The sequence below is a fragment of the Scaptodrosophila lebanonensis genome, unplaced genomic scaffold (genome assembly GCF_003285725.1).
Source record: "Scaptodrosophila lebanonensis strain 11010-0011.00,11010-0021.00 unplaced genomic scaffold, SlebRS2 tig00000001-arrow-pilon, whole genome shotgun sequence".
Lineage (NCBI taxonomy): Eukaryota > Metazoa > Arthropoda > Insecta > Diptera > Drosophilidae > Scaptodrosophila > Scaptodrosophila lebanonensis.
Window position 1 is genome coordinate 5,446,692 of NW_022060529.1, and position 9,037 is coordinate 5,455,728.

Below are 9,037 nucleotides of genomic sequence, written 5' to 3' on the forward strand. Positions count from 1 at the left end.
AGAGCGGGCAAGTATGTCACAACAACCAAAAACATTCTCATACGCTAATATGCATTTAAATCTTAGAATGGAATTCAAATATACAAATAAATTAACTTCACAAATTTAATTATGGTGTCTGTTCAAAGAATTTTGAATTACTGGAATAAGTAGCACTAAGAAATCCCATCTGAAGTCATTAAAGCGCATTAAATACATACACTTATTACGGGAAATTGCCGTTCATTTATATTGAGGTTGGGTTCAAATAAATTATACTCAAATGCATTTAAATTGGCATTTAGCAATTAAATGCAACTTCTGAGCGAAATTAAATCAACAAAATCCGAACATGATACAAACAGCTTGGTTTCAACGACATCTCTTAAAGGCCACAACAGGAAATACCAGAAGTTCCGGATACTCCCATCCCTGTAATTGCTGCGGGCAAGCCCGTTGATATTCCCAACTGCGCAGTGACAGGAGCAGCCAAGTGATTGGGACTGGGACTGGGTCGAGGATTGCGGTTGCGGCTACAGCTGGAGCTACAGCTGCCTTTAAACGCAATCCAAATGGATTGTAATGCTATTTTAATTGAGCTGCATTGCAATGTCTTCGGTTGCAGTCGAAAGCAGATGCGGACACAGACACAGACGCAGCCCGCTGCTTGGTGGGACTTATCTTACACATTGCCTGCAGCTTCACAATTTTTCCATGCCGTTGCTTAGACCGAAGGCTTGGCCAAATCCCTTAAGTTATTTATGGTAAATACTTGCATATGGCTTTTTCACTTCTTCCACTGACTGCAAGACTTTGAATTTGATTTCCATGCATGGCGCACAATGTCTGGCAATTGTTGTGTATTTCTTGCGCAATAAATTTGAAGTAAATTGAATTTTAAGCGCTTGCTGAAATGGTGTGTGACATAAAATATTAAAGCTAGAAGAAAAAAGTTTTATGTTTAAGCACAATGGATCGAAAAAAGATTTATTTATGCAGCATGCGCGGAGACTTAAAAATGTGATTCGTTGAAATAGACTTATTTCTTGGTTGTACAAAAGTTGGTGAAATCATTAAATGATTCAATTTTTTCAAGCTCCGGCGGCCATATATATGTACTGGCTGAACCGATTTGAATGAAGTACTTGTAGTTAACAACAAAAACAAAAGAATATGGAAAAAAAATATTTATTTTTCTACAAGCTCCTTAAAATGACTATTAACCGCAAATCTTTTATCACCGAGCCATTTATTTCTGTTTGGAAAAGGAAATAAATCTAGCTTTTCTTCTAGCTTTAATATTTTATGTCACATACCATTTCAGCAATAGATTCGCATAATAATCACGCTTGATTGTGATTGCCTTTGGAAAATAACCCATAAAAATGATCCCACGTGCATCTCAAAAAACTGACACTATGAACTTGCCTGCAGGTGGAATTGTCTTCGACTACTTTGGAGCCAATTCTTTCCTTTCAGTCCATTGGTTTGAATGTTCATTCGCTTCAAGTGTAAAGTGATGGAGCTATGTATGTCTTTTGAATCGATGCGACGAGCCACCCTGCTCCCGCACTGCTTTCTCATCTCCAAATTACCGGCCAATACAGCACTTTTTGAAATGCCTGAAATTCTTAGCTAATTGTAGTTATTAAACTAATAAATTCAATGAATCTGTTTTTACATTGAATCGCAAATAATAATTGGATGAAGTCAGGGATTAAGATTTACAAAGAAATTAACGTCTATAGTATTACGAGCATAATTAGTGTTTGGTATAATTTGCTCCGAAATTCCTTTTCTTATGCATTTTTTATGATGTTGTTGATTTATTTTTATCAAACAATATTATGCTAGTGTGAATGTGCGGGTCCTTTGTCTAATGTTAATGGAAGGCAAAAGGAACATTTCATTTATCATAATTTAATCGCAAATTACTTTTGCTTAGACCCGACAACCCACATCTTGCCAACTCATGTTGCCAATTTGAAAGGCAGTTGCGTGGAAATATGAGCCTAGTATGCAGATATGAAGTACAATAGATAGTATGCTGCGGCCCAGCAAATATGGGAGCCATTAAAATGATAAACCGTATACACAAACGCACAAATACTAATACAAAAGGCAAGCAAACACAAATGAGGCTCAACTTGTGTAGCAGACATTACGGAGCAATTTGTCTAGACTCGTCTGACACGGACTGTCGCAGCAGTTTGGCGCTATTTCATTTCTATTTTTTGCGTCGTTTGCACCTACACCCCCACCTAACATACACCATAGGTAGCTGAGGTAGTTGTGAGCCGAGCTGTCATAAATATTGAGAAATGTGAAGGCAATGAGTGTGCACCATTTTATTCTTATTTTTGGTCTTACTTCTGCTCGGTCCCATCAAACTTCCTCTTTTGTATTGAAGTTGTCATTTTGTGCTCTACACAGCAGTGTATGCGCCGTTTTCTGTTTTAATTGTTTAGCTGTTTCTCACAGAACAATGCAGGAGTATTTTTGTGTGGCTCACTCAAGGGCAGACACGTGAGAGTGGGCATGTTTGTGTGTATATGTGCTTACTTTATTTTTCATTTTACTTTTGCAAAAGATAAGTATTTGTGCCTGTTGTTGTGCCACTGGCTAGACAACAGATAACCCAAATGTTTTGTTGTTATGTGAAAATTAATTAAAATTGTACGTTTGCAGCTCGGTAGAATGTTATTAAACGCGTAGCATACTTTTATGGGCAACGGCTTTAAAAGATACTCGCAAGTGTAAGCGTGTCATCATAAATAAAATGTATATATTTAAGACGAATTTCGTCTGACGAAATTGTGGTTATTGACCGAAACATAGCACGTAGATGTGAAAAAGGAATCTTAATATTTTACAGTTTGGTGATTTCTTATTTAAAATTGGAATTAATTTTCTTTGTAATTACACCTTTTCCTCCATTTTATATTCGTTGTGCTTTATTCTGCATGAGTCGTACACGGCAAAAAAAAATAAATAGAATTAATGCAAAATCTGTAGGACTGTAAAATTCTTCTTATTTTAAATATGAATTGATAAATAATTCAATCTATTTTCCAAACTTAAAAGTATTTATTGATTTGTTTAACAAACGGAAACGAAATGCATAATCTTAATATGAGTTAAGTTGTAAAGTAAAAACTTCGATTTTTGATAAAGGGGGACTTAAATACATAATTACAAAATTTAAAAGCCACATCACCGCGTATACTTCTCCAGTTTTAATAAATAATTAATACATGAATCGAGCATTTGTTTAACTATGCGTACTTTGCTTTGTCATTTATCTGAAAATCTCTGGGACCTTAAACACTTAGGCTATGCATTAAATTTAAGGTTCAGCAATGTATGAGAGCTGCACGTCATTTATTTGCTGATGCCCTTCAAACTGCCACGAAGCCGGCATGAATTTGCATTTATTAAGGGCACCTGAAACATGAGGAGGACAATGTCAATGGCATTGTAGCTTATTGTGTGCATAAATACTTGAAGCTTGCGACTGCTCAGGTGTGCGTTGGCCAATTGAAAGTGTCAGGGCATGCGAAGCTATTAAGCTTTTTGGGCAACATCCTGCACATTCACCTTGGTCCGCGATAATGTGTCTTTGTAGGTAGCATGGTTGCCTTTGTTATGAGCAAGGCTGTAGCTTGACATTGACTGGCTGATAATATAAATATCATTGTTGCTTGCACATAATTAAGCAACCTAGTCAATGATGCGAAGACCATGTAGCCAAGCTGTAAGGCCAGCTGTCCCCGCACTCCTGGTGTTCCGGCCATTAACTTTATTGGATGTGAGGGTGTCTGTGTATGTGTATGCGTATGTGTTTGTGTTTGTGTGTATGCATGTTTGGCTTTGAGCTTAATGCACAAGTGTGTTGACTTTCAGCTCCTGCGCTAATTAAGCTTGTTTATTGGCGTTAGTTTGATGTTTTACTTTTGCGTTCCTGCACAAGAACAGTAGCCATGCAAAGTCAGGCACAAAAACAGAATGTTCAAGTGGTTAGCTTGATTAGACATTACACTTAGAGAAACTTTTCTTCGTAGACTAAATGACTTAAATAGTTGGCTCTTTGGAGGCTTGTGCTTCTAATACAAACTGTACAGTTGATGTGTGTAGGAGGGAAGTCTTTATTGTGGAATTATAAATATATGTACACAATATTAAATGGAAGGACTTGATAATAATAATAATATACTATAATATAATACATTATCAAAATATGCAAATTAAAAAGCTAACATCAAACACTATAAATGAAAAAATAAAAATATATATTATACGCTTTTTAAAATATGCTTCCTATATCATTGATTGCAACAAAATAATATGACAAAAGACATTGCAAATACATAGGTGTAATCCTACTTATTCTATTTTCGTTTAATACATCACTTTTAAAAGAATGAGCCGAATGCTTATTTAACTTGGAAAGCCTTCGGAAGAAGGCAAAGTAAATAGTTAATGAACAACACTCTCTGAAAAATAATGTGTCTTATTTATGTTGTTCAAATAGTAAGAATAGGAAATTCTTTACTAGTCGATCGAAATCTAATACGAACAAGCTTAAAGAGAATCCATTTGACCTCATGATGATTTTTATTAACTTTTTTTGGCAGTTTTTTCTTAAATATATTTAAATATTTAATATTTATTCAATTTTCAGAATTGTACCTAAAAAAAGAAATTTTTCGAGTGTATGCTGCTTAGTTATCCGGGGCCGCGCATTGCTTTGCCTCAGTGCTAAACCACATTTGGCTTTTATCAGCTAACAAATTTCATTTCACGTGCTAGCCTGTGTTGGTATTTCCATGCTGTTCGTAATGTACGAGTATGTGCGTGGGTTGGGGCATGTGGAGCATTAGGAACGCTTCTATTTAGACCGCGACGCTTTGCTTTACAGCTTAGTAAAGCAATTCAACAATACGCCAACGCATATGCGTTACTTCAGTTACTTGCTCTCTACTTTGAGTGCAATAATAAAACGATTCTCGTAAATGCCACAAAGCCCTCAAGCTCTTGTCTAATTGAGTAAATTATCCAGGGAAATGAAAGTGCTATGACGCAGCCACTGATACTTACTATACATTGGATTTTGTGGCATTGTCATGTGTACGAGTATGTCGGCTGATTTGCCTTATAGTCTTTCAGTCCTTCAATCTTTATGTCTATCTGGCTCTCTGTCGTTGTCTACGTTTTTTTCTGTTTTGTGGTTGATGTGCAAAATCAGAAATAACTAGCAGCAGTCAAAAAATAAATGCAATTCACCATCAAAGACATATACACAAACTGTTGCGGTTTGTTCTGGCCGGGACATTTTATTAGGAAAAAAAAGCATAATTAAATAAATTATTACACATGTATACGTATGTACTTCTATGACACCAGCAATGTTCGTACATTTATATTACGCATCCACATTGCATTGGCAGCCCATTATTTATTTGAGTATTCCTGTATTTTTGGTTTAAATTTCGCTGCGGAAGAATGTTTCAGGTTGTTTATGCGGGCGACCCACCGTGCATATCACTTAATAAACGGTGATGATCACAAGCCCACCAAAAAGTAATTGTTTCTCAAACCACTGTAGAAATAAATAGGATAATTATAGAAATATTGAACTGCACTTACGACTTTAACAACAACATATATAACAACTTGGTTCAGTGACTGTTTTCCCGTCTATAGGTACTCTTTCGATTTACAATAGGATGAGTGCACCAGCTTGGATTCGCCAGGCTTTTTATATGAAGCTTAGCTGACTACCGAGTCATACTTTTTAATCTGACCCAACCAAAACTATGTCTTGCATTTCCAAAAACGATCAACAAATCAAAAGGCCAATCTTTGAGTGTTTGTGGCGTGAGTACAGAAAATGAAAATTTCTTTTAGAATATATCCACATGTCGGCAAAGCATTTGCTTCGTTAATTTGCGCAACTTCTGAAGGGATGAAGGGGGTGTAATGAAGGGAATTCTCAAAAGTGCAAGCATATCACAATATTAATTTATACATTTATCGGATAAACATAGAGCTGCAATGAATATTTATTTGCTTGCTCTATATATCTAAAATGTGCTGATCATTTCAACTGACTTCTGCACCCATTCAGAGCTCAACTATTCCCATTTGACATATTCCAATTTGCCAGTGAGTGGGTACTAGTAGCTAGTGCTCCAAGAGCAAAACATTCGGGCAGGAATGATTTATCATGATGATACATGTTGCACATGAATTGCACAAAAGCTTCCATTAGGGTCTTCATCAGTCACACATACACACACACACACACATATACTCTCAGACACTTGGGCTTAGATGTCAATACGTATTGGTATTTTGTTGCTCAACTGCAGGATACGGATGAATGTGTGCGTGGGTGTACGCGTGTCCCGCCCACTTAACCTTAGAAAAAGTTTGTGTGCTGCTTAACCTGTTTAACTTTACCTTTACCTGCTAGAACTTTTGCAATGGCCGGCTGAACTAGTATACGAGTATACGAGTAGAGTATATTTATTTGGGCCCATCTGGTGGCATGGTATATGGAAGTATTTATATGCTTCATTTGTGCCACAGTGGATGGATTTTTCTTTGCATTTGCTTTAAAGTGGAGAACCGTTTATTGCAAACATTGTGAATTATAGTATGTGGAGTGTAATACTCCACACGACAGCACAAATTACTGAATCACTATCCAACGGCCCAAATGTAAATGGCAAACTATTCACGCTACATTAGCTTATGCATTTAACTTCCGTTTGGTCAACAAGCAATTGTCTGTTGTCATGAAAATGGCATTTGTGAAACATTTTTGTATTTGAAATGCCTACATTGGGCATCAGTGCGTATGATTATTAGAAAGGCGTTTTGTGTTTTGGATCATTTGGGTGCCTGTTTTTATGTGTGCTTGTGTTGGACCCGTTTTATGTGCGTCTGTAAATGAAATGAACAACAGAATAAATATAAAATCATTGAGCTATAAAAATAAGTGTAGCACTGTTTTAGTTAGCATAATAATTAGGGTTAGCTTTGGGCTTGATTTTCTACTCCCAACCTACATACTTACTATATCTGGACACCCATTGGGTTTCTTTGTCAATTTATGATTTTATTGGTCAAATTGAGGGCACATTAAGCCACAACGTGCTTCGTATGCGTACTCGTAAATGTCCTGAAAACATTGTTATGAATAAGATCCACATGTTTACATTGTGTGTAGCTGTGAATTGTGTAAATCTCCATGTCTACAATGATTAAAAAGTTGCATAGTACAGGCGAATATTTTCATATTAAATTTAATGTTCTACTATTTCATATTCAAATCAAATAAAAACATCTTAAATTTTACTAAAAACATATTCAATTAGTGTTTTTAATATGAATAATATTCAAAACAAAATGTAAAAGTTTTTTATTATAGTGTGTCATATTCCATTTAATGTTGAACCATATTAAATATTAATGTGCACACACTTCAAAAAACAAATAGTTAAATTTACTATATTCCATACTAAATTTTAATATTTTTCTCAACTTCAGCTGCTCCTCACTTTTAATATTAATATTGATCCAAACTATATCCTTACTAATAAAAGGCATACAAAAACAACAACAAGAACATTAATTCAAAATAACAAAGGAAATGTTAAAATTACTTTCTGCTAAATACGGTTCAATAGAACAAAAGAAATAAAATATGGAAATGTCTATATTGAGTTAAAAAACCAGTAGAGCAGGTAAAAAGTGGATAAAATATTTTATAATTATAAACAAGATAGAACGCTACAGTCGAGCAAGCCCGACAGTAAAATAGCCTGTACTCTCAAAAAAAAAAAAAAAAAAATTAAAAAAAAAATTAAAAAAAAAAATTAAAAAAAAAATTAAAAAAAAAAAATTAAAAAAAAAAATTAAATTATTAAAAAAAATGAATGAATGAATGAATTAATTAAATTAAATGAGAATACATGTTTATGTTCAGTTTTAACAGCATACATTTACATCACGTACCTATGCGTGTTTATATGCGTGTATGTATGCAGCACAAAGTTGAACCAAAGCAGCAACAACAACAACAGCTGCGGGCAGCGCTGCCGACAGAGCTGCAGGCAGCGCATGAGCAGCGATTTTACTTATGGCTATAACTTTCTTCAGAATTGACCTATCATGATGAAATTTGGCATACGGACACATTAGTACTAACTGGATGTACCTACCAAAATTGATTTCAAAATTCCGAGAATTACGGAAGTTATAAGAAAAAACACGAATTGCGGGGGAGTGGGGGGGGGGGGGGTGCATCGAAAAAAAACTCAAACTCCTACTTTCTCGGTCTTAGGAGAATATGGAAACCAAGTTTGGTTATTCTAGCTCTTATACTTTCTGAGATCCTTGCGTTCATACGGACAGACGGACAGACAGACGGACAGACGGACGGACGGACGGACAAGGCTATATCGACTCGGCTTCTCATCCTGATCAATAATATATATACTTTGTGGGGTCTGCCACGCCTCCTTCTGTGTGTTACATACATGCGCACAAAACTAGTATAACCTTTCACCCTTTGGGTACAGGCTATAAAAATAAACCTTTGGCGTGAATCAAATCTACGACTCCACATCATCACTTGTGATTTAATATCGTCACATTTTAAATAATACTCTCATATTAAATTTAAAATTTACGTGTGCACACTTCATATTTACTAAAACACACGATGGTGCAAAATCGATGGTAAATTTTCGTGTTTTTTTTTTATCAGTGTAGCTCTTTTCCACGTCATTTTCACTTCGTTAATTTTTCTACAATGCAGCAAACGCAACACTCGTACATTTCAGTTAATTATGCAGTGTAATTGCATATCTATATTTAAGAATGTTTACCAGCTACCCCAAAAAGTGAGGTTGTGCATGTGTGCGTGTGTGCTACTTGCCTCAATAAAGTAGTCATGCTGCTCTCCATTGTGTTGCAATATACTCTCTGGGCGCTTGCCACACTCGATTGCACTTCAGTTAATTTGTGTAGGGTCCCTACCTTTCCAACA